General features: G+C 47.8%; 1 protein-coding gene and 1 pseudogene across 6 annotated transcripts in view; both read right to left on the bottom strand.

Moving 5' to 3' along the window:
* Nucleotides 1–25,472, bottom strand: part of CDC14B (cell division cycle 14B) — a 420,083-nt gene that overhangs the window by 361,687 nt on the left and 32,924 nt on the right. The gene's annotated exons all lie outside the window — the stretch shown is intronic.
* On the bottom strand, nucleotides 6,500–6,997 carry LOC147727127 (serine/arginine-rich splicing factor 2 pseudogene; annotated as a pseudogene).

Raw genomic sequence — 25,472 nt, 5'->3', positions numbered from 1 at the left:
CTTCTAATTTTAGGGACAGACATCATACCAGCCCCATTGTGATCGTAGCAGCCGAGTCGGGGTGTAAGGGGTTAACAGATTACGGAGGAAGCAAGGGCCTTTCCCCTGTGCTATTCTGTGACTAACACAGAGAGCTTTAAATAAAACACGCTCCCTAATAGGCAACCAGTGCAGCGATTCCAAAGCATTTTTTGAGGCGGCTCTTTTAGGCAGCTTGAGCACCAGGCGGGCGGCCGCATTCTGGATATATTGTAATCTCTGGAGACATTTCACATTGGCTCCTAAATAAAGGACATTCCCATAGTCCAGACTGGAGGTAACCAAAGCATGAACTAGGGCCTTCCTAGCGGTCATAGGGAGCAGATCCAATGTCTTTCTAAGACTGCGCAGGATGCCGAAACAGATCTCAGCCACCCGTCTAGTGTGATACTCATAGGATATCTTAAGAGTCAATCCAGACTCCAAGGTTCTTAACTTGATCTTTAGGCACAGGTAGAGGACCCAGAGACTGAGGCCACCAGGCCGAAGTCCAGACTGATGGAGTCTAGCCCACAATCAGCACCTCCGTTTTGTCACCGTTCAGTCTGAGACAATTATCGGCCATCCATCCAGCGAGATCAAGACGCAAAATTGCTGGCTGCGCACTCAGCGGGCTGTGCCAAAGCCACAACCAGCTGCGTGTCATCTGCGTAAGTCACCACTTCCACCCCATATTGCTCAGTTATTAGCACCACAGCTGCCACATACAGATTAAAAAGGGTGGGGCTCAGGCTGGAACCTTGTGGGAACCCCCTGATCCAGGTTAATCGCTTTAGATCTATGGGGACCTTGCTCAACACGAAAACTGCGCTCGTGGAGAAATGATTCCAGCCAGTCCCACGCCTTGCCTACCACTCCACCCTTCCTTCCTTCCTTAAGACACTGCAGCAAGGTGTGATGCGCCACAGTGTCAAACGCGGCACTGAGATCCAGAAGAATCAGTGCTGCGGTCTGACCCTCATCCACATGTCTCCGCAAGGCCTCTGTGGAGAAGAGCAAAGCTGATTCCGTGGAGTGGCAGGTACGGAAGGCCGACTGTGATGGATGTAGGACCCCATGGGTTTCAATATGATCTGTCAGTTGCTGGTTAACCAGCTTTTCAGCTATTTTAGCAAAATATGTGAGGAGCAGTATGGGTCGCAGATTGCTCAACTGATCCATACTAATCTGTGGCTTTTTCTTTAGAGGAAGAACCACCGCTTCTTTCCCTGTTAGCGGCACTGTATCAGATCCCAAAGACAGCTCTAACCGGTATCTAATGTACGGTGCTAAGATCTCAAAGTTACCTCTGAGGATTATAGCTGGAGGTGAACTGGATTTCACGCCGATTGCTACTTTTAGCAGCAAGTCAGTTTCTGGGACCCTGAACACCTTCAGACAATCTTCTTCCATTAACCCGCCCATGGGTGTCTCCTCACTACCAGATCCAACCCTAGACTCCCTCGGGAAGGTAGAGTAAATATCCTTCACTTTGTTGGCAAAAAAATCTGCTATCTGATTGCAAGATTCCGCAGAGCCAATCTCTGGTTCCTTAATGGAGGCCAAAGAGGATAACTCCTTATATACCAGGAAAAGTTCTTTGGCGGAACAATCCGCCTTATCAATCCGCTCTGCATAATAGGCCGATCGAGTTTTCCTTGTCAAGGCATGGTACTCCATGAGGCAGGATTTATATACCCTCTCCTGTGCAGGCAAATAACCATTTCTCCAGTTTCTCTCCAGACGCTTACAAGCAGTCTTAGCCTCCCTTAATTTAGCTTTAAACCACACGGCAGATTTAGTTCGCCGCGAGGGGCCCATACTAGACCAAGGCGCTGTTTTATCCAGAGCAAGCTGAATACGATGGCTCAGGGCCTCTCACGCACCATTAATCTGAGAGCCCAATCTTCCCGGGGACCCACCCTGAGCCAGGGCAGTGCAAAAGTTCTCAGAAGAGAACTTAGCCCATTTTCTCTGCCTTTTATTAGTGCCTCCCGCTTTTCCAGCGGTACTACCCAGGAAATAATTCATTTGGAACGGAACCATAAAATGGTCCGTCCAAACCATGGGTATAGGAGGTTAAATTTTGGGAGCTTCCCAATTGCAAAAAATAGGATCCAAAAGGTGTCCCATCCGATGTGTAGGAAGCTCAGATTTTATTAATAATTGCAGGGTTAGCAAGTCCTGTCGAAGCTCTTGGGCAGGTACATTAGAGGCATCCTCGAAGTGCAAATTCAAATCACCCAACAGAATTAACTTCTCATATCGCATGACGGGGGGCAATAAATTCTGAATGAGGCTCGCGGTGAATGAAGTACTTCCTCCCGGTGGTCTATAGACTAAAAGGCCCTTAATTATATAGTTATTCGACAGTGTTATGGAAAAGGTGCCTGCTTCACTAACAGATACTATCGCTGGCTCTAAGGTACGCTTTATGTTGCCCTTGTGAATAATAGCGATCCCTCCCCCCTTCCGCAGGGACTATCCAACCTACATATCCCATACCCTGGAGGTAATGCATCCAATATTTCTGGAGCCGAATCCTCATCCAGCCAGGTTTCAGTAATAAAAAATATATCTAGCTGACTATCGACTAAATAGTCTCGTATTTCCACCCTATGTTTCTTAAGTGACCTGCAATTGATCAAGGCGCATCTGAGCTCTTTATTAGTCTCACAGCTCCCTAAAAAAGGATTAGTAGAAAATCAGCAGTACCTGCACTCCTTAATTCGATCAGCCCCGCTCGGGTCCATAGAATGACTACAGCGAGCCATTGCCCCAGTACGGAGAGCCAGCAGTTCCTGTTGCGAATAAGATATGCATACCTGAGCTCCTCAAGGGGTCCTGGCCCCGTGCCCCTTGCCCCAGCCGGGCGCAGACGGGCTTGCCTTGTGCGCGCCTTCGCGCGCCCACTGCGCACATCCGCTGCGCGGTCGCTGGGGCATGCGAAATTTATGCAGGATTCTCCCCTGCAACTAGAGCGCTAACCTGCTAAAGCGGAAGTGGAGACGGAAGTGCCTGGCTCTACCTACCACGCCCTCTGTGCAACGGTACTAGCTACCGCGTCGGACCAGGGCGGGTAGGACCGGTCACAGAGAACAGGCCTTCGTTCCACCAAAATAAGTGCTTAGAGCCCCGTTAATGCGTGTGCATCAGTCTAAATATCCCCGCAAATAACACAGTGTCCCCTTCACATATAAAACAAAGAAAGTGCAATGAATTAAAATCCTTCAGGTCAGGATAAAAACGTTAAGTGGGATCACCATAAGCCAGCAAAACGATTCAGGAGGGAGCTGCCACCATCCCCCGTCCAATGAAAGTATAAACCCACACTGACTGTAAAATATTGGCTAGAGTCCAACTCATGCGTTATAGCACATAGAGCCTTTGGGGCTTGGCTCTGGAATCCATATTACTGGATTACTGACAAAACAACCCTCTTGCCAAGTTGACAACACTTGGGAGTTCAGTACACCTGCATCTATAATGTCCCTCAGGTCTGAACACATGTGTATCCTTATCCTGCTCTAGGTCTCAGAGACCCATCTCCAGTGGTGGCAGAGAACATCATTCTCCTGAGTCTCCACCGATTCTAAAGCACTCAGTGGGGAAACTCTGCAGTTGCTTTAAGATACTGTGGCTTGTGCTTCTGCTCCAGTACCTTAAGTAGCACACCAAAGTGTGTCAGTTTCCTGTCAAAAGTTGTACTAATCAGTTTGGCATTATCAACAGTTTAACAGTCGGTGATTCGGTGTATACCCCAAGGAGACTTTGAACATTGCCAGTGAGAAACTTATGCCCAGCAACAAGGTGCTGATGTCACCTTTGGAATTAACCAGCTCCTTTATTGCCCTATTACATCTTTCCAAAATTTAAGTAAAGTGGGGCAATCCGATCATATATAGAGAGCTACTCTCACTGAACCAACATCTTACTAATATTTGTTGGAGCTTCCATTGTCAAAGAAGCCAGTAAGCCTGTGGTAAAGAGCTATTTACTGGCCACAAAGATCTGAGGAAGGTATCTTAGTGCAGTAGTAAAAGTCATTAAAAAGTAGAATACACTTGGATAATGTGTCATATAAGTCAGGTCTTAGAACCGGTTCACAAAAAGGCAATAGTCTGAGGGCACTGTGGCATGTTGCATTTAGGCAATGCCAGAAGAGCTACCCTAAAAGCTGGAACCACATAGTTCATCTTAGTCTTAGAGTCAGAGTATAGACTGAGGTGTTAGTAGGAGTTATGGAATAAGGCAACTCCTGTGAATATGGCATATAAAGCAAGTCGTTTTAAACAAGTCTATTTAAATGATCAAATCGGGAAGCCAGCGGAAAGATTCAGCTTTGACCAAAAAACAAAAATAACACTTGTTGTGATCTTTTAAACATGTTGAGAATTACTCAGGACCCTAGCTGATTGGTGTAGATATTTCAAATTACAACAAGCATTTGCAATGCAATAGGTCTCGCATTATTTAAGTTTGAGCTATTAGCATTGTAAATGGCAATTGTTTTTTGCTTTGTGCTATAGTTTTTTTTTTACATAAAAAGCTACATATAAAATATGTTTTATTAAAGTTATTTATGCAGTATCTAAATTTTGTTTGCATAAAAGAGTATAATGATATCTTAGTAAAAAAGTCAAATATTTTAATGGAAATTCACCAAATGTTCATTTATGTGTTGGTTTTGAAAATAGCTAAATTAATAGCTTTGTCATTTACAATGCCAATAGTTATAACTTTCGCAAATGTGACGCCTATAGCATTTGTAATGCAACATTTGTATTTACGTGACTTAGATGTATTGATATTACAAATAACAATGGCTTTTAATTTTTTTTTAATACTTAATAAAAGTGATTGTAATTTATAATGGCAATAGCTTAAACTTTTGTAAATAACTTTTGTGAAGATTATGTTCAGTGTATTTTATTGTAACGAAATCCAGAAGTGAAATATGAACATCTTTTTGTGACATTTGTAATAAAGCTTGAAACATTGAGAGAACATATTTGTGCTGTGGTGGTGCTGAGTGATGCTGTGGTGGTGCTCAATGGGGCTGTGGTGATGCTGAGTGATGCTGTGGTGGTGCTGTGGTGGTGCTGTGGTGGTGCTGTGGTGGTGCTGTGGTGGTGCTGAGTGGTGCTGTGGTGGTTCTGAGTGATAATGTGGTGGTGCTGAGTGACTGCACTCACTGTCACTCTGCACTCACTTTGCACTCACTCTGCACTCACTGTCACTCTGCACTCACTGTCACTCTGCACTCACTGTCACTCTGCACTCACTGTCACTCTGCACTCACTGTCACTCTGCACTCACTGGGCACTCACTGTCACTCTGCACTCACCCTGCACTCACTGTCACTCTGCACGCACTCTGCACTCACTGTCACTCTGCACGCACTCTGCACTCACTGTCACTCTGCACGCACTCTGCACTCACTGTCACTCTGCACGCACTGTCACTCTGCACTCACTGTCACTCTGCACTCACTGTCACTCTGCACTCACTGTCACTCTGCACTCACTGTCACTCTGCACTCACTGTCACTCTGCACGCACTCTGCACCTACTGTCACTCTGCACGCACTCTGCACCTACTGTCACTCTGCACGCACTCTGCACTCACTGTCACTCTGCACGCACTCTGCACGCACTGTCACTCTGCACGCACTCTGCACGCACTGTCACTCTGCACGCACTGTCACTCTGCACGCACTGTCACTCTGCACGCACTGTCACTCTGCACGCACTGTCACTCTGCACGCACTGTCACTCTGCACGCACTCCGCACTCACTGTCACTCTGCACGCACTCCGCACTCACTGTCACTCTGCACGCACTGTCACTCTGCACGCACTCCGCACTCACTGTCACTCTGCACGCACTGTCACTCTGCACGCACTCCGCACTCACTGTCACTCTGCACGCACTGTCACTCTGCACGCACTCCGCACTCACTGTCACTCTGCACTCACTGTCACTCTGCACGCACTCTGCACCTACTGTCACTCTGCACGCACTCTGCACGCACTGTCACTCTGCACGCACTCTGCACGCACTGTCACTCTGCACGCACTCTGCACGCACTGTCACTCTGCACGCACTGTCACTCTGCACGCACTGTCACTCTGCACGCACTGTCACTCTGCACGCACTGTCACTCTGCACGCACTGTCACTCTGCACGCACTGTCACTCCGCACGCACTCCGCACGCACTGTCACTCTGCACGCACTGTCACTCTGCACGCACTGTCACTCTGCACTCACTGTCACTCCGCACTCACTGTCACTCCGCACTCACTGTCACTCCGCACTCACTGTCACTCCGCACTCACTGTCACTCCGCACTCACTGTCACTCCGCACTCACTGTCACTCCGCACTCACTGTCACTCCGCACTCACTGTCACTCCGCACTCACTGTCACTCCGCACTCACTGTCACTCTGCACTCACTCTGCACGCACTCTGCACTCACTGTCAGGACTTCGATGTGGAACGAGACCTTGATCGTGTGCGGGATCTTGACTTGGATAGGCTGTAGCGGCTCCTGCTGCGGGATCTGGAGCGACTCCGACTGCGGGACCTCGACCGACGACGCCTCCTGGGACTGCGACTCCGGCGTCCATAACTTCCTCCACTGCCTCCATATCTTCGGGGTGGTGGTCTCCTGCGGCTATGGTGTGAGTCTGGTGGCCTTCCATAACGAGCCATCTGCACCCGAAGTTCGCGCCCATCCAGTACGGCTCCGTCCATGGCGTCCATCGCATCCTCGCCATCACGTTTGTCATGGAATCTTACAAAGGCAAAACCGCGGCTCTCCTTCGTGTATCGGTCGCGGGGGATATAGACGTCGCCTACTCGTCCATACTTCTCGAAAACTCTTCGAAGTGTTTCGGGCGACGTCCTGTAGGTAAGATTGTCCACCTTCAAGGACGTCATGCCTCCTACGTCAGGCGGCGGCCTGCCGTAACTCATCTCCAAGGAACCCGTGAGAGGCGTCGGGCGGAACCTTAACTATTCAGAAGGTGAAAGTCAGCAGGCGTGGGCGCCTACACTGACAAGAGCTTTGGCCAAAGTTAGTTAAAATAAAAAAATAACCTGAATAAAGTAATTGAGAAGTCAGGCAGGCCGGGGGCGGTACTGCGGGACACCTCTGTGACGTCATTCCCGGGCCGCGCTCTGATTGGCTGCTGGCCCGGGACCTGACGTGCAACCAGGAAGAGGAGCCGGCAGCAGGAAGTGGCGTGAGCATTGCGGCCCCGGGGCTCCCGTGACCAGGAAGGAGCCCTGGATACTGTTTCCCTTTAAGTCCCGGTCCCGAGATGGGGGACCGGGTGAAGACCCGCGGGCGAAGCGGGCGCACTGAGGAGGCGGGGCTCCCATGTGGAGAGAGAGCCCCGCCGAGCGCTACCACCGCCCGGCCACAGAGAAGCCTTCTGTCTAGCAGCGGGCCCCCGTGATGTGGGGAGAGCCTGCAGCTGCGGAGGAAGGGAAGGTGCCTGGAGACTCGGGGAGCGCCCGCCAGACACCGGTGAGTGGAGCCGGGAGGAGAGGGGCTGGTGTGTGTGGAGGGGTCTCTGTGTATGCGTGTAGGTGCGGCGGCGGCGACGGGGGGTGTGCCTGTGTATGCGTGTGTATGTGCGCATGCATGAGTGCTGTGTATGCGTGTGGCTGTGATGTGCGCATGTGTGAATGTTGAGAGCCTGCAGCTGCGGAGGAAGGGAAGGAGCCTGGAGACCCGGGGAGCGCCCGCCAGACACCGGTGAGTGGAGCCGGGAGGAGAGGGGCTGGTGTGTGTGGAGGGGTCTCTGTGTATGCGTGTAGGTGCGGCGGCGGCGACGGGGGTGTGCCTGTGTATGCGTGTGTATGTGCGCATGCATGAGTGCTGTGTATGCGTGTGGCTGTGATGTGCGCATGCGTGAATGTTGGTGCGCGTGCAAGCAGCTGAATCCAGCCGGGGAGAAGCGCGTGACAGTTTCTTGTCCGTCATTCCCCCGTGTCAGCTCGCTATAAGTCTCCAGCCTGGACGCATCCTTCGGATGCGATTTCCAGGCGAGACCTAAAAAGGGATTAAGCAGATTTCTATTATCCTAACCGTCATAGAGCAATTTTAAAAATGTACGTTCCATGTAAGACTTTTCAGGTGAAAGAACCATGATTTGTGATGCATGACATGTGAGCAGATAGATGTCTGGTTAAAGGGCTTCCAGAACTACAGAGAATAAAGGTGATGATGGTACAGTGCCCAAGAAGTGTGCCAAAAATGAAAGTTTCAGTATTTAATCTTCACTTTTTTTCAAGATAATTACAGGCAGACACTGAATTTGTGAAATTTATAAGCCAAAGAAAGAAAACTAGCTTTAAGTATTGCTCAATCCATTCAATAAGGTTATTCCTTATTATCCACCACACTGACTGGTCCAGATGATGACCAACACGAGCCATTGTTCAATGTTAGCCAGCGGAAAGGGCCCTGCAAGCTAAACCTGTTCAGCACATGCCTGTGTTTCGGGGCCACAACTATTGTTATGAGCCCCAATGTACCCCAATATAGGCCTAGGTAACTGCCCTACCTTTTACCTACATTTATCCTACCTTGTTCTACATAACGGCTCTTGCGCTGACCTTTTACCTAGTTATGTGCAGAATAAATGTTGTGTGGTTTTATTCGAAAACTAGCGTAATTTATTATGCATGAGGATTTTTAACAAATGCGAGGAGTTGATGGACGGAGCGCTGAAACTTTTCATACACCCAAGTTCAGACCCAGCCATATGTTCGCCCTAAGTTGGCAGGGTATGCATAGACATGGGTCCCTTGCTCACTTTGTCACTTGATTCAAGCTAGCCTGGCTGATGATGGGTGTTACCCTGAAACTCGTTCCAGGATGCTGGTTTCCGGTCCAGGGAAGACCTGGCTTGGCAGTTCTGGCTGAACTGTTCCCAAGAGGAACAGGGTCAAGACTGATTTGCATATGGCTGGGTCCGAACTGGGGTGGCGAAGTGAGCTAAAGAACGATGATGGATTCAACCCAGATATGTGACCAGGGGTGAGTGTCTGAAAAGTTTCAGCGCTCCGTCCATAATCTCCTTGTGTTGGCTAAAACAGTGGAAACGACTCACAGTGGTGGAGCAGCACATATCAACAGCCAAAGGCAACTTGCAGTCCAGGAACTCAAAATGTTTGAACATGGAACTGCTTCTAGTGGTCATACATGCTACGAATGAAGACCTAGAGGCACGATCCCATCGTAATGACCGGCTTACTGCTGGTATCTCATTGCCCACCAACACCAGCAAGATGGAACAATTTGTAGAAACTATGTTGAGGGAGATATTTGGATCTGAGAACTTGTCAAATCTGTTGATAGTGGAGAGGGTGTATGGGTCTCATAGCTCGGTCACTCTTAGCGGCACCTCCGTGCCCAATTATAACCAAGCTACTCAATTACCGAGACTGAGATTCTGATGCTCTACCTGTCCCGGGAGAAGACCATACAATATCAAGGAAATTAAATTGCCTTCTTTTCTGACTTTACAGCGGCAGTACAGTCCGTCTTCAAGAAATTTCTCCTTGTTAAAAAGAGGTCACAGAAGGAAGAAATTCCATATGCCATGCGTTACCCTGCTAGATTACGCATAGACCACCATGGGGCATACAAAAGGTCTGCCACCCCCAAACCAGCCATCTGAGCAACCAGAGTCAGAGTTGGAAGACGAGAGCAACTGACCCACCAAACTTCTTAGGACATCAAAAAAGACCTGCTGGAGGTTTGATGCTCCTCGGACATGTTGGACACACAGTAGGGTGTCTACGGTGCAAAGATAGGCACCTTCCCTTAATGCCAGGTGACCACCCTATACATACACAGACTGGGAGGTCTGCACTGATCTCAGGCTACTATTGGTAAAGTAGGTCCTTAACCCATGTATGATGTGCTACCACAAAGCAGATATACTGTTGTTACTCCTGCCCCACCAGACTACTAGGGGGGGATTTTGGCCTGTAGCTGCCGCTATAAGTATTCACCCAACATTTTTAGGTCTCGCCTAAGCCAATGCGCTTGCGCATTGCTCATGTGAGATTATAGAAAGCGGAAAAGAAAAATCTACCAAAATGGCTGAGGATCGCATACAGTTCATGTGATCTATGCGCATGCACACCATCGCCAGCCACATAGCACACCACCATCTGTCTGTGCTTCGGCATCGGACATCAAAGGCTGCCGCTTCCCCGCCCCCGTGCACATCGCGCACCACCATTTGTCTGTGCCTCGGCATCAGACTTCAATTGCTGCCGCTCCCCCACCCCCAGCCACAGCAATGCAGAGAGCTTGTTTTTTTTAATCTCTGTCCTTCTCAAACTCACCAGTCTTCCCTTTCCAATCTCTTTACGCCTGCTCTTTTTACCCCCCCCCCCCCCTTCATGTTCCGATTTCGTCCTACTTTCCTCCCCTGCCACTTTTGAACTTTCCCCATCTCTCACAATCTCATATAGTTTGACAGGCAGTTCTCCCCTCCACTTCTCTCACTTCAATCTCTTGATTCCCCCCCCCATTCCTTCCACCCTGCTTTGTCAATCTCTCACACTCTCCTTTTCTCCCCTTCTATGTATTCCAGTCACTTCTTCCAGTACAATTATTCTCTTTCTTTCACATTTCACTTATGTCTTTCTCTCTGTTTTCTCTGATCTTTTTCTTTATCGGAACCCTCACCCCCGTCCATTGCATCTGCTTTTATTTATTATCAAAATGATCATGGATCTTGGGGGTGCTCGGGAGCTATAGGCAGCACACACATTCCAGCAATCCAGCGAGGTGATGGAGCCCCGAGCCCTACTCTTCACCACTTCCCATCCAACCCCTCCTTCCACTCGGCAGCCTCATATACTCCCCTCTCTGTCCAGTCTGATGTTTGTAAACTGTTCAGTGCATCTCTTCCATGGACCCTCACCTTCTACAATTTACACCCTGCTGTCTTCCTTTGCTCCTGCCCTCATTTGCTGCATTTTCGCTCAATCTTCCCCCTCTAAGCGAAGAACCCTCTTTTAACTTGTGTCCTTCAAACCCCCTTGCAGCCGTCTTCTCCTCTTTTCTGCATAATCGTAGCACAAGACTACAGGTCACCAAGTACTCTTTCTCTCTTCAATGCTGAATTTTCATTAGCAACATAAAGCATTCTGGGAAGTGTAGTACTAGTCCACTTCAGTTGCTCTATCCCGAAAATGATGATTGGTAAAAGAAAAGGCCACCAACAGCTGGAGCACTGGTACTTGTTTAGTTTGCAAAGCTCATTACTTAATAGAGTGTTCCTCTACAAACGCTTTCAAAGAGAGTGACGAGCGCATTTGACTGCACGTCTACGGCACGATTACACAACATTCATTTGGTAAAACATTCATTTGGCTTTTAGTGAGGATAGCAGTTCTTTCTTGCACGACTGTTTGTGAGGATGGTGGCCTCTGGCTGCAGCCTTCCGCCCCTCCCTTTTCCCAACAAGGATGGGCGTGGAGGGGAGCAATTGACAAGGCCTCATTCCCCTCCCAAGAATCAACGCTCATCACCCTTGGCGCTAGATGGAAGCCATGTTTGTTGCAATTTTGGCATAACTGGCCATTAACTAAAGAGTCTGGCCAAACCACAGGACGATACGAGAGGTACATTTCCCACTTCCCCCGCTCGTTATTAAACACTAATATACAATGGTAACTGAAAGACACTTTCAATATCTGTCTTCGGATGGATTTTTATTTATCCATCATATTCCTGGAGGATTCTAAGCTCATGAGCTACTAAGGCAACAAACAATCCTTCGGCGCTGCAGGTATCCGTGTTGAAAGACTTTATGGGGACTTCAAAGTGGCGAGCTGGTTCTAGTTTCACCCACCCCTATCCCTCCCCCCTCCATTTCAATCAATCACGGGCTCCAGCTACACACGCACTCGCAAACACACGTAGCGCTCACAAACAGGGTAGCGCTCACAAACAGGGTAGCGCTCACAAACAGGGTAGCGCTCACAAAAAGGGTAGCGCTCACAAACAGGGTAGCGCTCACAAACAGGGTAGCGCTCACAAACAGGGTAGCGCTCACAAACAGGGTAGCGCTCACAAACAGGGTAGCGCTCACAAACAGGGTAGCGCTCACAAACAGGGTAGCGCTCACAAACAGGGTAGCGCTCACAAACAGGGTAGCGCTCACAAACAGGGTAGCACTCACAAACAGGGTAGCACTCACAAACAGGGTAGCGCTCACAAACAGGGTAGCGCTCACAAACAGGGTAGCGCTCACAAACAGGGTAGCGCTCACAAACAGGGTAGCGCTCACAAACAGGGTAGCGCTCACAAACAGGGTAGCGCTCACAAACAGGGTAGCGCTCACAAACAGGGTAGCGCTCACAAACAGGGTAGCGCTCACAAACAGGGTAGCGCTCACAAACAGGGTAGCGCTCACAAACAGGGTAGCGCTCACAAACAGGGTAGCGCTCACAAACAGGGTAGCGCTCACAAACAGGGTAGCACTCACAAACAGGGTAGCACTCACAAACAGGGTAGCACTCACAAACAAGGTAGCACTCACAAACAGGGTAGCACTCACAAACAGGGTAGCACTCACAAACAGGGTAGCACTCACAAACAGGGTAGCACTCACAAACAGGGTAGCACTTTGATGTCCCACTTGTTTGACAGCTTCTTTGGAAGAGACTGATGATTATGCATGGCTAAGAAGTGGTGTCATGGCAGAGCTAAATCTACAAACAATATCCGGGCAACCTCCTCATCAGCAGTAAATCAGCAAAGCTTCTCCCATTTAACATCGGAGCACTACATTCTCACAGAAAGAGCTGGTCTGAAACTCTAAAGGTGGTTGTAAACCTACAGGCTTTGCTTGAGCTCACGCGCACACATTTCCACATTTATTGCAGAACTTATACGATAAAGGCTGCAGCTTGGGGTGCTCCTTTCAGCAAGGCTTTAACCCCTTCGAAGCTAATGACGAGCTGGGCTCGTCATGGCGCTTACCTGCCGTGCGCGGATGACAAGGCCAGCTCGTCATGATTAATGGTGTTTTACTTTTTTCAGCGCAGGACGGGAAAACGCCTAGCAGCCATGTGGTTAAGTGGGTTGAACAGGGGGTGGGGGGAATCTCTCAAAGTGGCGTGGTCCATGTAATTAAGGGCGTGGCTTTAAAAAAATCTGGCCTTACACATACCGATCGCCCTCACTCTACCGATCGCCCTCACTCTACCGAAAGCCCTCACTCTACCGATCGCCCTCACTCTACCGATCGCCCTCACTCTACCGATCGCCCTCACTCTACCGATCGCCCTCACTCTACCGATCGCCCTCACTCTACCGATCGCCCTCACTCTACCGATCGCCCTCACTCTACCGATCGCCCTCACTCTACCGATCGCCCTCACTCCATCTTGTTGTAAATGAATCTAGGACCCTAATATAAAAATCCAGATTCCTGACTTGTATAGGTCTATTTTATCATATCGTTATCAAGGCATACAAATCATTACCATATTTGGTCCAAACCATGCAGCCCAAATACGGCAGGGACACTTTCACTAAGCTCCAAGAATTAACAAAGTTTTCTTGGAAAAACCCGCCTTCAGCAGCCCGGGACTTCCCCCTGCTTGAATATTAAGTTCTCCTAGAACTCTCAGCATTTTCCAAGAATTGATCCTTTGAGTGATGTTATGAAGTCCAAACATGTGTCAAACTCGGCACCTTCAAAGTATAAATATGCCTTGATTTGCCCATTCAAACACTCGGTGGTTTAGAGCAGATCGACTATTTACTTGCCCGACGCCCTGCAGCAGCAAGTGCCGAGGAAAGCCGACCTTCCAGCAGACACACTGCGAGACTCTGCCATTTCTCCTTGCTGAGAAATCCAGTTCCAGTGTTTCCGGTTTACCCTTGCGGGTATCTGTTAAATCGAGTCCCGAGAACGAGATACAAGACCTCCTTCATTCTGAAACCAAAGGTACGGAGCTGATTAGCCCTCTTAGAGAATTCTTGGAACTAGATTCCTGGCAGAAAAAAACCCTAGACTTAAACTCCTCCTCTTAAACTCCCTCCCTCGTACTAGACTTAGGTTAGGTACACCGGGGTAGGCGTATTTCAGAAGCACCAGTTGAGTACTATTAGTCATCCTTTATTACTGTATGTATTTTATACCTTTTATGCACTTTATGGCTTAACAACCATATCATGCTTTTACAGTACTATTTTATAATACTGTTCGGATTATATGCATTGTACTTCATAGTAAGCTTTACTATTGTAGCAGTTCATTTTCAATGCTTGGGAATGAAGACTGTTCAATAAATAACCTCTTTTATTGAAAACGCCTGTCTCTAATTTCTCAGCCGCTCTGGTGAAACTAAGCATGCACGATTGAGTGAATTAGCTATCTATTGTTTCTGTGACTCTAGAGATTGCTTTTCTTAATAATAGAAAACAAAGTTGTCATGTTTATGCGGTTGTCAGAAACTAATCCCTTCTTGTGAATTCGAGAAAGTTTCTAGTGACCTCTGAGCTAGCTGGCACTCACAATTAAGTCTAATATATTCAGTAGAGACCCAGGGGATCTCATGCCTGCGTCTAATCTACAGGATATATTATTCAAATGCGCAGAGCATATTGGGAATATAGGAACTACACTACAATCTATCTATCGCCCTCCCTACCTATCTGTCTGTCTATCGCCCTCGCTACCTATCTGTCTGTCTATCGCCCTCGCTACCTATCTGTCTGTCTATCGCCCTCGCTACCTATCTGTCTGTCTATCGCCCTCGCTACCTATCTGTCTGTCTATCGCCCTCGCTACCTATCTGTCTGTCTATCGCCCTCGCTACCTATCTGTCTATCTCCCTCCCTCTGTCTGTCTATCGCACTCCCTCTGTCTGTCTATCGCACTCCCACTCCCTCTCTCTGTCTATCGCACTCCCTCTCTCTGTCTATCGCCCTCCCTCTGTCTGTCTATCGCCCTCCCTCTGTCTGTCTATCGCCCTCCCTCTGTCTGTCTATCGCCCTCCCTCTGTCTGTCTATCGCCCTCCCTCTGTCTGTCTATCGCCCTCCCTCTGTCTGTCTATCGCCCTCCCTGTCTATCGCCCGCCCTCACTGTCTGTCTGCCTCTCGCCCTCACTGTCTGTCTGCCTCTCGCCCTCACTGTCTGTCTGCCTCTCGCCCTCACTGTCTGTCTGCCTCTCGCCCTCACTGTCTGTCTGCCTCTCGCCCTCACTGTCTGTCTGCCTCTCGCCCTCACTGTCGCCCTCCCTCTGTCTGTCTATCGCCCTCCCTCTGTCTGTCTATCGCCCTCCCTCTGTCTGTCTATCGCCCTCCCTCTGTCTGTCTATCGCCCGCCCTCACTGTCTGTCTGCCTCTCGCCCTCACTGTCTGTCTGCCTCTCGCCCTCACTGTCTGTCTGCCTCTCGCCCTCACTGTCTGTCTGCCTCTCGCCCTCACTGTCTGTCTGCCTCTCGCCCTCACTGTCTGTCTGCCTCTCGCCCTCACTGTCTGTCTGCCTCTCGCCCTCACTGTCTGTCTGCCTCTCGCCCTCACTGTCTGTCTGCCTCTCGCCCTCACTGTCTGTCTGCCTCTCGCCCTCACTGTCTGTCTGCCTCTCGCCCTCACTGTCTGTCTGCCTCTCGCCCTCACTGTCGCCCTCCCTCTGTCTGTCTATCGCCCTCCCTCTGTCTGTCTATCGCCCTCCCTCTGTCTGTCTATCGCCCTCCCTCTGTCTGTCTATCGCCCGCCCTCACTGTCTGTCTGCCTCTCGCCCTCACTGTCTGTCTGCCTCTCGCCCTCACTGTCTGTCTGCCTCTCGCCCTCACTGTCTGTCTGCCTCTCGCCCTCACTGTCTGTCTGCCTCTCGCCCTCACTGTCTGTCTGCCTCTCGCCCTCACTGTCTGTCTGCCTCTCGCCCTCACTGTCTGTCTGCCTCTCGCCCTCACTGTCTGTCTGCCTCTCGCCCTCACTGTCTGTCTACCTCTCGCCCTCACTGTCTGTCTACCTCTCGCCCTCACTGTCTGTCTACCTCTCGCCCTCACTGTCTGTCTGTCTGTCGCCCTGTCTGTCTGTCTGTCGCCCTGTCTGTCTGTCTGTCGCCCTGTCTGTCTGTCTGTCGCCCTGTCTGTCTGTCTGTCGCCCTGTCTGTCTGTCTGTCGCCCTGTCTGTCTGTCTGTCGCCCTGTCTGTCTGTCTGTCGCCCTGTCTGTCTGTCGCCCTGTCTGTCTGTCTGTCGCCCTGTCTGTCTGTCTGTCGCCCTGTCTGTCTGTCTGTCGCCCTGTCTGTCTGTCTGTCGCCCTGTCTGTCTGTCTGTCGCCCTGTCTGTCTGTCTGTCGCCCTGTCTGTCGCTCGCCCTGTCTGTCTGTCGCCCTGTCTGTCTGTCTATCGCCCTCCCTCTGTCTGTCTATTGCCCTCCCTCTGTCTGTCTATCGCCCTCCCTCTGTCTGTCTATCGCCCTCCCTCTGTCTGTCTATCGCCCTCCCTCTGTCTGTCTATCGCCCTCCCTCTGTCTGTCTATCGCCCTCCCTCACTCTACCTATCGCCCTCCCTCACTCTACCTATCGCCCTCCCTCACTCTACCTATCGCCCTCACTCTACCTATCGCCCTCACTCTACCTATCGCCCTCACTCTACCTATCGCCCTCACTCTACCTATCGCCCTCACTCTACCTATCGCCCTCACTCTACCTATTGCCCTCACTCTACCTATCGCCCTCACTCTACCTATCGCCCTCACTCTACCTATCGCCCTCACTCTACCTATCGCCCTCACTCTACCTATCGCCCTCACTCTACCTATCGCCCTCACTCTACCTATCGCCCTCACTCTATCTATCGCCCTCACTCTATCTATCGCCCTCCCTCTATCTATCGCCTTCCCTCTATCGCCCTCCTTCTATCTATCGCCCTCCTTCTATCTATCGCCCTCCTTCTATCTATCGCCCTCCTTCTATCTATCGCCCTCCTTCTATCTATCGCCCTCCTTCTATCTATCGCCCTCCTTCTATCTATCGCCCTCCTTCTATCTATCGCCCTCCTCCTATCTATCGCCCTCCTCCTATCTATCGCCCTCCTCCTATCTATCGCCCTCCTTCTATCTATCGCCCTCCTATCTATCGCCCTCCTTCTATCTATCGCCCTCCTTCTATCTATCGCCCTCCTTCTATCTATCGCCCTCCTTCTATCTATCGCCCTCCTTCTATCTATCGCCCTCCTTCTATCTATCGCCCTCCTATCTATCGCCCTCCTATCTATCGCCCTCCTATCTATCGCCCTCCTTCTATCTATCGCCCTCCTTCTATCTATCGCCCTCCTATCTATCGCCCTCCTATCTATCGCCCTCCTATCTATCGCCCTCCTATCTATCGCCCTCCTTCTATCTATCGCCCTCCTTCTATCTATCGCCCTCCTTCTATCTATCGCCCTCCTTCTATCTATCGCCCTCCTTCTATCTATCGCCCTCCTTCTATCTATCGCCCTCCTTCTATCGCCCTCCTTCTATCTATTGCCCTCCTTCTATCTATCGCCCTCCTTCTATCTATCGCCCTCCTTCTATCTATCGCCCTCCTTCTATCTATCGCCCTCCTTCTATCTATCGCCCTCCTTCTATCTATCGCCCTCCTTCTATCTATCGCCCTCCCTCTATCTATCGCCCTCTCTCTATCTGTCTATTGCACCACCACAGCATCACTCAGGGGCACCACAGCATCACTCAGGGGCACCAAAACATCACTATGCGCTACCACAGCATCAATCTGTGCAACCATTCAACAACAACCGGTTCAAATAGGTTCTCTCAATGTTTCAAGCTTTATTACAAATGTCACAAAAAGATGTTAATATTTCACTTCTGTCCTTGGATTTTCGTCACAATAAAATACACTGAACATAATCTTCACAAAAGTTATTTATAAAGGTTTAAGCTATTGCCATTATAAATGAAAGTAACTTATTTAAGTATTAATTATTTTAAAAATTAAAAGCTATTGTTATTTGTAATATCAATACATCTAAGTCACGTAAATACAAAACATGTTGCATTACAAATGCTATAGGTGTCACATTTGCAAAAGTTAAAAGTATTGGCATTGTAAATGACAAAGCTATTAATTTAGCTATTTTCAAAACCAACACAAATAAAAAAATTGTCATTTACAATACCAATAGCTCAAACGTTCCTAATGCGAGACCTATTGCATTGCAAATGCTTGTTTTTAACTGTGCTGCAGCACTTGTCATGCACTGTGATGTTTTGTTTATACATCTGTCTCTTTTTCTTTTAGTTTGCAGGATGTCTTTGACATGTTTGGGATGCTGTAAGGGTGGGGGGGGGGCGGGGGGGGGATTCATTGTTAACTGTTTTTATTGCGACCAATGCACAACTATTTGCTAATGCTGTGTATTGCCTGTGAAGTTGTATGGCTCGATAAATGACCTTGTGATGTTGCCATGACTCCAGCACATATCTTTCCTAACATGGAATGTCTGGGTACTCAGCAACCCCAAGAAAATAAGCCAAGAAAATGAATAGGTAAACCGGCATCATGTACAAATTACACACCTAAAAGAGACATCTCAAATCACACAGAGCGTTATTGGTGCTCATTGGGTAGGTGTCCAAGTGGCCTCGTCCTCCACCTCGTACTCCAGGGGGTTATTCTTATTGGTCAAAAAGGGAGTGCCATTCATAGGCACCCATTTCAACACTAACTGGGGGGAGGAGGGGCGGGGGGGGGGGGAATAGGTGGTCTTATCACGCATTTAGACCCAGCACTCGACCGGTCGGCCACAAAGGACTGGCAAGGCAAACACTCCGTCCAAGCTATCCTCGAGGGAATGGAAGATTGTGGCCTTGTGGAGACTGCAGAACCCAGCAGGTCGGGAGGGCACTTTAACTTCTTCAGTGCACAGGTCGTGGTCCCGGTTAGACTATTGGTTGGTGACCCGGGAGGGGAGCACTTGGACGGTGAATGTGTGACTTATACCAAGAACACTGCCTGAGCATTAGGTAGTGCAGCTGTTAGTTTCACTCCCTACTCTCATCCCCATGCAATCGACATGGAAGTTTCATGTCACAGCCCTGCTAGACCCCATGTTCCTGGAGGGACTGCACAGGGTAATTCTCGAATACTTGTGGGCTCCGTGACAGAGGTTGATACCCCTGTGGGAGGCATTTTACGTTACCATCAGATGGGTGTGTATAGACACAAATGAAGGCGTCTTGAGGGCCAGACATGCCTAGTTGCAGACTATGGAACACACCATACAGACCCTAGAGTGTGATTATGACACTGCACCTCGCACCAGCATGCTTGGCACCATAAGGGAACGAATCACAAATTACACCGACACGGTGGCGCAGGAAATGTGCCACCTTTACCGGCACTCCTTTGCGTAGGCATAGAAGGATTACGTTGAGGCACTGGCTCCATAACTTCATGCAATGTATGAAGAGGTGTATGTCAAGCAGGTATGGTCTCCGTCCCCAGTATAGCATTGCTAAAGCCTGATAAGCAGCCCGAACGTTGCAAATCTTATAAACCGTTATCACGGATCAATACATATGCAAACATTCTGGCTACGATACTAGTCACCTGGCTCCAACCACTGCTCACGAACATGGTGCTGTCAGACCAGTCAGGCTTAATCCCTACTTGTTCAACTGCACATACTTTACACACTCTCCTTGCATTGCTGCACCAGCTAGATCCCTCTATGCAGGTGGCAGCGGTCCTTCCGGATACCGTCAAAGCCTTTGATTCAATCGAGTAGACCTATAGGTCACGGTCCTACTTCAGATGGGGATTCCCAGGCCTTTCTGCAGTGGATACGCCTGCTGTTCACAGATCAGCTGGCGCAGGAGCCGATAAATGGTATCACATCTGAGATACAACATATATATAGGGGCACACAAAAAGATTGTCCTTTGTCACAATTATTATTCACGCTGGCCCTGGAACCCCTGATGTGCAGGATTTGTCACTGATATGCTGTTTCTGCATGACAATTTTGCCTGTGCCCGCTAGCTATTCATTCCTTTATATGCGGACAACATAGTGTGGTATGCCTATGACCCAGCCATGCACCAGTCATTCTGGAGTCCATTCAATATGAATGTTATTCTGGCTTGAGCATCAGCTGGTCGAAATCAAGCATCTTTTCTTTGATTCTAGATACTGTGCCGCATTTGGTGGAATTTCCTCTTGAGTGGAACACAGATACTGTCAAATACTTCGGGTACGCAGGGGGTCCAGATATGATTATTTAATATAATTATGATAGAGTAATTTCCAAACTCCAAGACCAGGTGACCCCGTGGTCCCAGCTACTGGCAATCATGAAAAAGATAGTACTGCCTACATTTCTTTAACTCTTTATTAATATACCAATTAGTTTGACACAAGCCTTTTTCAAAACACACAGATCCCACATGCTCACTTTAGCTTGGGCAGGAAAACAGCCTAGAATTAGCTGGGACAGGCTAACACTACCATACAACCAGGTAGCTGTGACTCCCCAGACTTGTACCTGTATTATCTGTACACACAGGTGCAGTTTGCCCACTACTGGTACTAATCTCAGGCTTACACACCACATCTGGCGATAGAACATAATGACCCAAACCCCATTCCCCAAAAGCCATTTTGCCACACGCTCAAATGCATGTGGCGAGAGCAACACCATCAATGGCAGTACGAGGGTGTGGCGGGTCCTTGTCGCAGAAGCGACAAACACCCCGCTGTATGCGCCAGCACTTCCACTCTATAACCTGACCATGTCGGTCACACATGAAACTGGAGCGATCATCATGCTCTGGAGGGGCGGGCAGGCCTGAAACCAATGTGGAATGCTTAACGAGGGGGGTGGACTTCGTAGCCCTGGTAGATGTGCTGTAAATGCAGCGCCAGATACAGACCTTCACATAAAACCACCTTCTGCTGTCCTGCGCAAGCTATATCCCTAGTTCTCTGCTGAACGTCCTGCTCTTGGGGTGCTCCACACTTGGCTCACTAGAACCGCACGTTGGAATCTAATTACTAGGTTGTAGAACGCATCACAGAGGGACAGGGAGGCAGTCCTGAACACAACGTTAGACAAGTGGAACGTCATGCTTGAAACACCGTTGAGCCCAGCGGACTGGGATTTTTTCTATGCGTTGACAGCGTGAGACCATCTAATTGTAACCAGCTCATTATATATTTAAAATATTTGCAAGATAATGCATTATACTCCTGTCAGATTGTTCAAATATGGGCTCACTGTGAATGCGAATTGTGTGACGTGCGGGCCATTGGAGCAGACTTCATGCACCTGGCTTGGCTGTGCAATTCTGAAAGCAGGTTGTGAAAGCTCTCACAGCTATGAAATGGAGCTGGTAGAGTGCTCCCCCACACAGATATGCCTGCTTGGCCTAGTTAAGCCTCTACAACCAGCCAATCGTAAACTGGTGGTGTCCCTACTCTTAGAGAAGAGGGGTGCTATACATTGGGGCAGAAAGGCAGTACCAAAAACCAATAAGTGGCTCCATGACATGGCATACTGCAGAGACCAGCTGGAACTGAATGCCGCAGAATTATCACAGCCCTCACAACCAATGTACATCTGGAGACCGTTTACAGCCTACCTCTTATCGACTGTGGAAGTATCCTAGTGGGCTATTCTAGTATTCTCCCAAGTGGTGACCCGACTGTAATATGCATGAGCTAGCGTTGATGGTAATATACAGCACACATGCTTTCTGACACTGCATACAGCATTTGTTGGCAATCTGTTTATGCCTGTTATATAATATGATCAAACCCAATAAAAACAAATACAAAAAAACATTTCTACTGGAGCCAACTCATCCAGTGCCCAAATAAAAACGTTATTAGTAAAACAAATCCGATGCTAACTAAGTTTTGAGGTCTAAACATTGACAGCATTGTGAACATTGGCCTATCTTAATACTGTGTGATTTAATGCTTCTGGGTGCCATAAAATCTAAATCACAGTTACAGATTACAAAATCTAGGGCACGCCATAGGGCAGTAATCAACAATGCAAAAAGGGAGTGGGAAGAATCAATATGGTCCGATCTGCACGATACCCTGGTTAACAGGGATTCTAGGGATTTTTGGAAAAGCGTAGCTATCATGTCTAGGAGTAAGAAAACTGCATTTGCTTTCTGTATTCAACCGGAGGTTTGGGTTGCTCACTTTAGCTACCTACACACAGACAATCTTAAATTTACTCTCAAATAGCTTTCTATGAGGTATGGAAGTAACCCCCTCGTGGAAGTTGGCGGAGATTGTGACCATTTTCAAGAAGGGGGCCCGTTCCCTCCCGGTGAACTATAGGCCTATCAGCCTTATCGATTCACTTAACAGGTAATGTAATATTATCTCAGAGTGGCAGGCTTGTTTTAGGGAACAAATAAGAACCCTAGACCAAATTTTCCGCTTTATGTGTATTTTTTGGAGGGAGGTCACTATTCGGACAGGCAAATTATACGTTGCCTTTCTGGACTTACGCATTAGATATGGTACCTAGAGCTAAATTGTGGGAGGTCTCAGCAAAGATGGGAATGTCAGCACCTCTTCTTCACATTTTAATAAGTCTCCAAGCTAATACGCACAAGTAAGGTGGGGTAAAAATGGGGCCTTAACTGAAGTGAGCAATATTGACAAAGGAGTTAGGCAAGGGTGTGTATTGGCTCTCACCCTGTTCATCAACAATGTCATTAGTTTTTTGAGCAGGGATGGCTGCGATGCTCCGAGAATAGGTGGTAAATGGGCCTCTGCTCTTTTATTTGCGGATGACACTCTGCTTAGATCTAAGTCACCTCAAGGGCTCCAGCAGCTGCGAGATGATTTTCAGAATTTTTGTTAGGGAGCTGCAACTAAATAGTTCAAAAACAAAATGTATGTTGTTTTCAAATAATTTAAAGACCAAATCTAAGAAACAACTGTATGTGGGCGGCGAACTACTAGAATTAGTAACAGATTTATTATCTGGGTATTAAACTCACAGAATATGAGCTGGGCCCCACAATTGGTCAAAGCACAGCTAACTTTTGGTTCAACAAACGACAACCATATTGAAAATCCAAAAGAGAACCAGATCTAGAAAGCGGACTCCAGCGCTAGAAATTTATAATACCAAAGTATTAAGTGCGACCTTATATGGTGCAGAGTTCTGGGGCTTTTCTAACTGTAGTAATCTCCCAGTCACTGAACAGAAATTCCTAAGATCACTAGTGAATCTCCCGGTGTCTTCTCCATTGATTTCTCTCTATTTAGATCTCGGGCAGAAGAGGATTTTACATAAAAACGGCAAGCGGATAACTCTTGTTTTGGCACTGGTTATCGACCCCCACAGCACTCGCCTAAAATAGGAGTGCCTCCGTTAACTAATGAGAGCATCCTGTCTGGACAAGATCCCCTGGATGCTCTCAGTTAAGAATCTGCTAGCTAAGCTAGGACTGGATACGTCCTGGAGGGATCCAGAAACCCTTAGCCTGATCAGTAAATCTAGTCTTAAAGTTGCATATTGAGGTTTTACTGAAACCGACCGGATAAGGAACTGCAAGGGATCATTTTCAAACGAATTTATGAATTTTAAACAGACTTTGTTATTTGAGCCTACATTAGATTAAATGGAACCGCCGCTTGCAAGGAAACTATACCTACAGTTTAGGTATGGCTGACTTCCTCTAAATTATTTCAAGAGATACTGGAGTCAGGCAGGATAGAGTACCAATGAGTATTGTCCATGTTGCCAAGGGATTCCTGACTCACCTGAACAGGTCTTATTTTTTTTGTCCCTTGTACTCCAGATTGCGATTTAAATGGATTGCCCCCCTTTGTAGAAATTTGGGAGTAAGGCGATACAAGGAGGCATATAGAATATTGAAGACAAACACATTACGCTTGATTGTATTCTGTATAACTACGTTTTTAATGGCCATGTGGATCAGGCACCCTAAGTTATCTCTGACAGCCTCTAGGGTGTAGGTTCTATGGGCCACCATTACCCATGGTTTGTAAAGTTTTTACTGTGGGTTATGCTCTAATATAGGAGTATATATCATTTTAGTATTTTTTTTTAACCTTTTTATATACATTTCTCAAGATGGGGCTTTTTAAGCATAAATAAGGATGTATTTGTACAAATATTGATGCACTTTGACTGACCAATATTACTGTAGTGCGAATAGGCATCGATTGTCTATCTCAATGGCCTCAATTATATTTTCGCCAATCTACACCGTGATGAAGCTTGAAACTTAAAAAAATGATGTTATTTCTATAATCATGCTGCTATTATTGAGAAATATTTCTCCTTTCCCTTTGTACAATTTACTGATGCACTTTGACTGTCCAACCCTGGAGTAACTATACATTGACTGTTTATGTTTATTTATATGGAAATGTTTTATCTGTATTGTGTGCATGTAATTGTCTAGCTCTGTGGTGCAATTTTATGATCCTCAGTGATCGAAATAAAGTGTCTTCGATTTAATGCACTTAAAACAGAATGAATTGTGCAGAGTTATGAGTCCTGAGAAAGCATCTTGAACGCCATTGCTTGATAAATATAATTCACAAGCGTTTCACCACTTTTGTACTTTTAATTCACATTTGCACTGTGCCACTTCACTTTTAAACATTTGCAGCACATTTTTACAATACATTTATAAATGTTTTCCAATAATATAAATATGTGGCGATACTCACTACGTTGCATTTAACATTCTCTACAGTATCTTTAGTATGTACATTCAAAGCCAACAGCAATTTACTTACCCATGGCACTTTTCTAAATTTTCTTTTTTTCTTTTACACATTGACTTACAGTTAGGTACCAACAGTAGGCTAGTCTGTTCTCTTTTCGAAACTCGTGCTAGGCCGACTGCCACTTCACAATTTATTTTGCTTCAGAAATACCCACTGCTTGCTGTGGAACAGGGAGAGAGTTTAGTCCTGACTTGACACAGCGTCCATGACTTTTTCTCAGAATTGGTAGAGCAAGTTCTTGGACCTAAACCACAAGAATATTTGGCGCTTCATATCTTTGAATGCCTCACAGCAGAGCACCCACAAAGTTTATCCAAGGCCATGATATACTTTGGCTATTGCTCTCTCTACCACGGGTAGTGGATGTAGTACAGTTAATGGCAGCTGAATTTATAGTTATGGGGCACTAGCCTTTTTAATCTTTATGGCTGGTAGGGATAAGAGCTGCCAGCTCACCCCTCCCCCATACAATCTGATCAAACACCAATTTAAAAAAAAATGATGTCCTTCGCTCTCCTTGCAAATATGTCCTATCCAATATGCTTATTGGCTGTGTTAAGGGAGGAAAGTATGGTAATGGTGCCATGCAAGGGCATTCACATGAGATTAGCGATTCACATATCCCTCAAGCTTTAGAGACCCCATTGTATTTTCA

The sequence above is a fragment of the Lissotriton vulgaris genome, chromosome 3_1, assembly GCF_964263255.1.
Source record: "Lissotriton vulgaris chromosome 3_1, aLisVul1.2, whole genome shotgun sequence".
NCBI classification, from domain to species: Eukaryota; Metazoa; Chordata; class Amphibia; order Caudata; family Salamandridae; genus Lissotriton; species Lissotriton vulgaris.
This window is presented reverse-complemented; position numbering and strand designations above follow the sequence as displayed.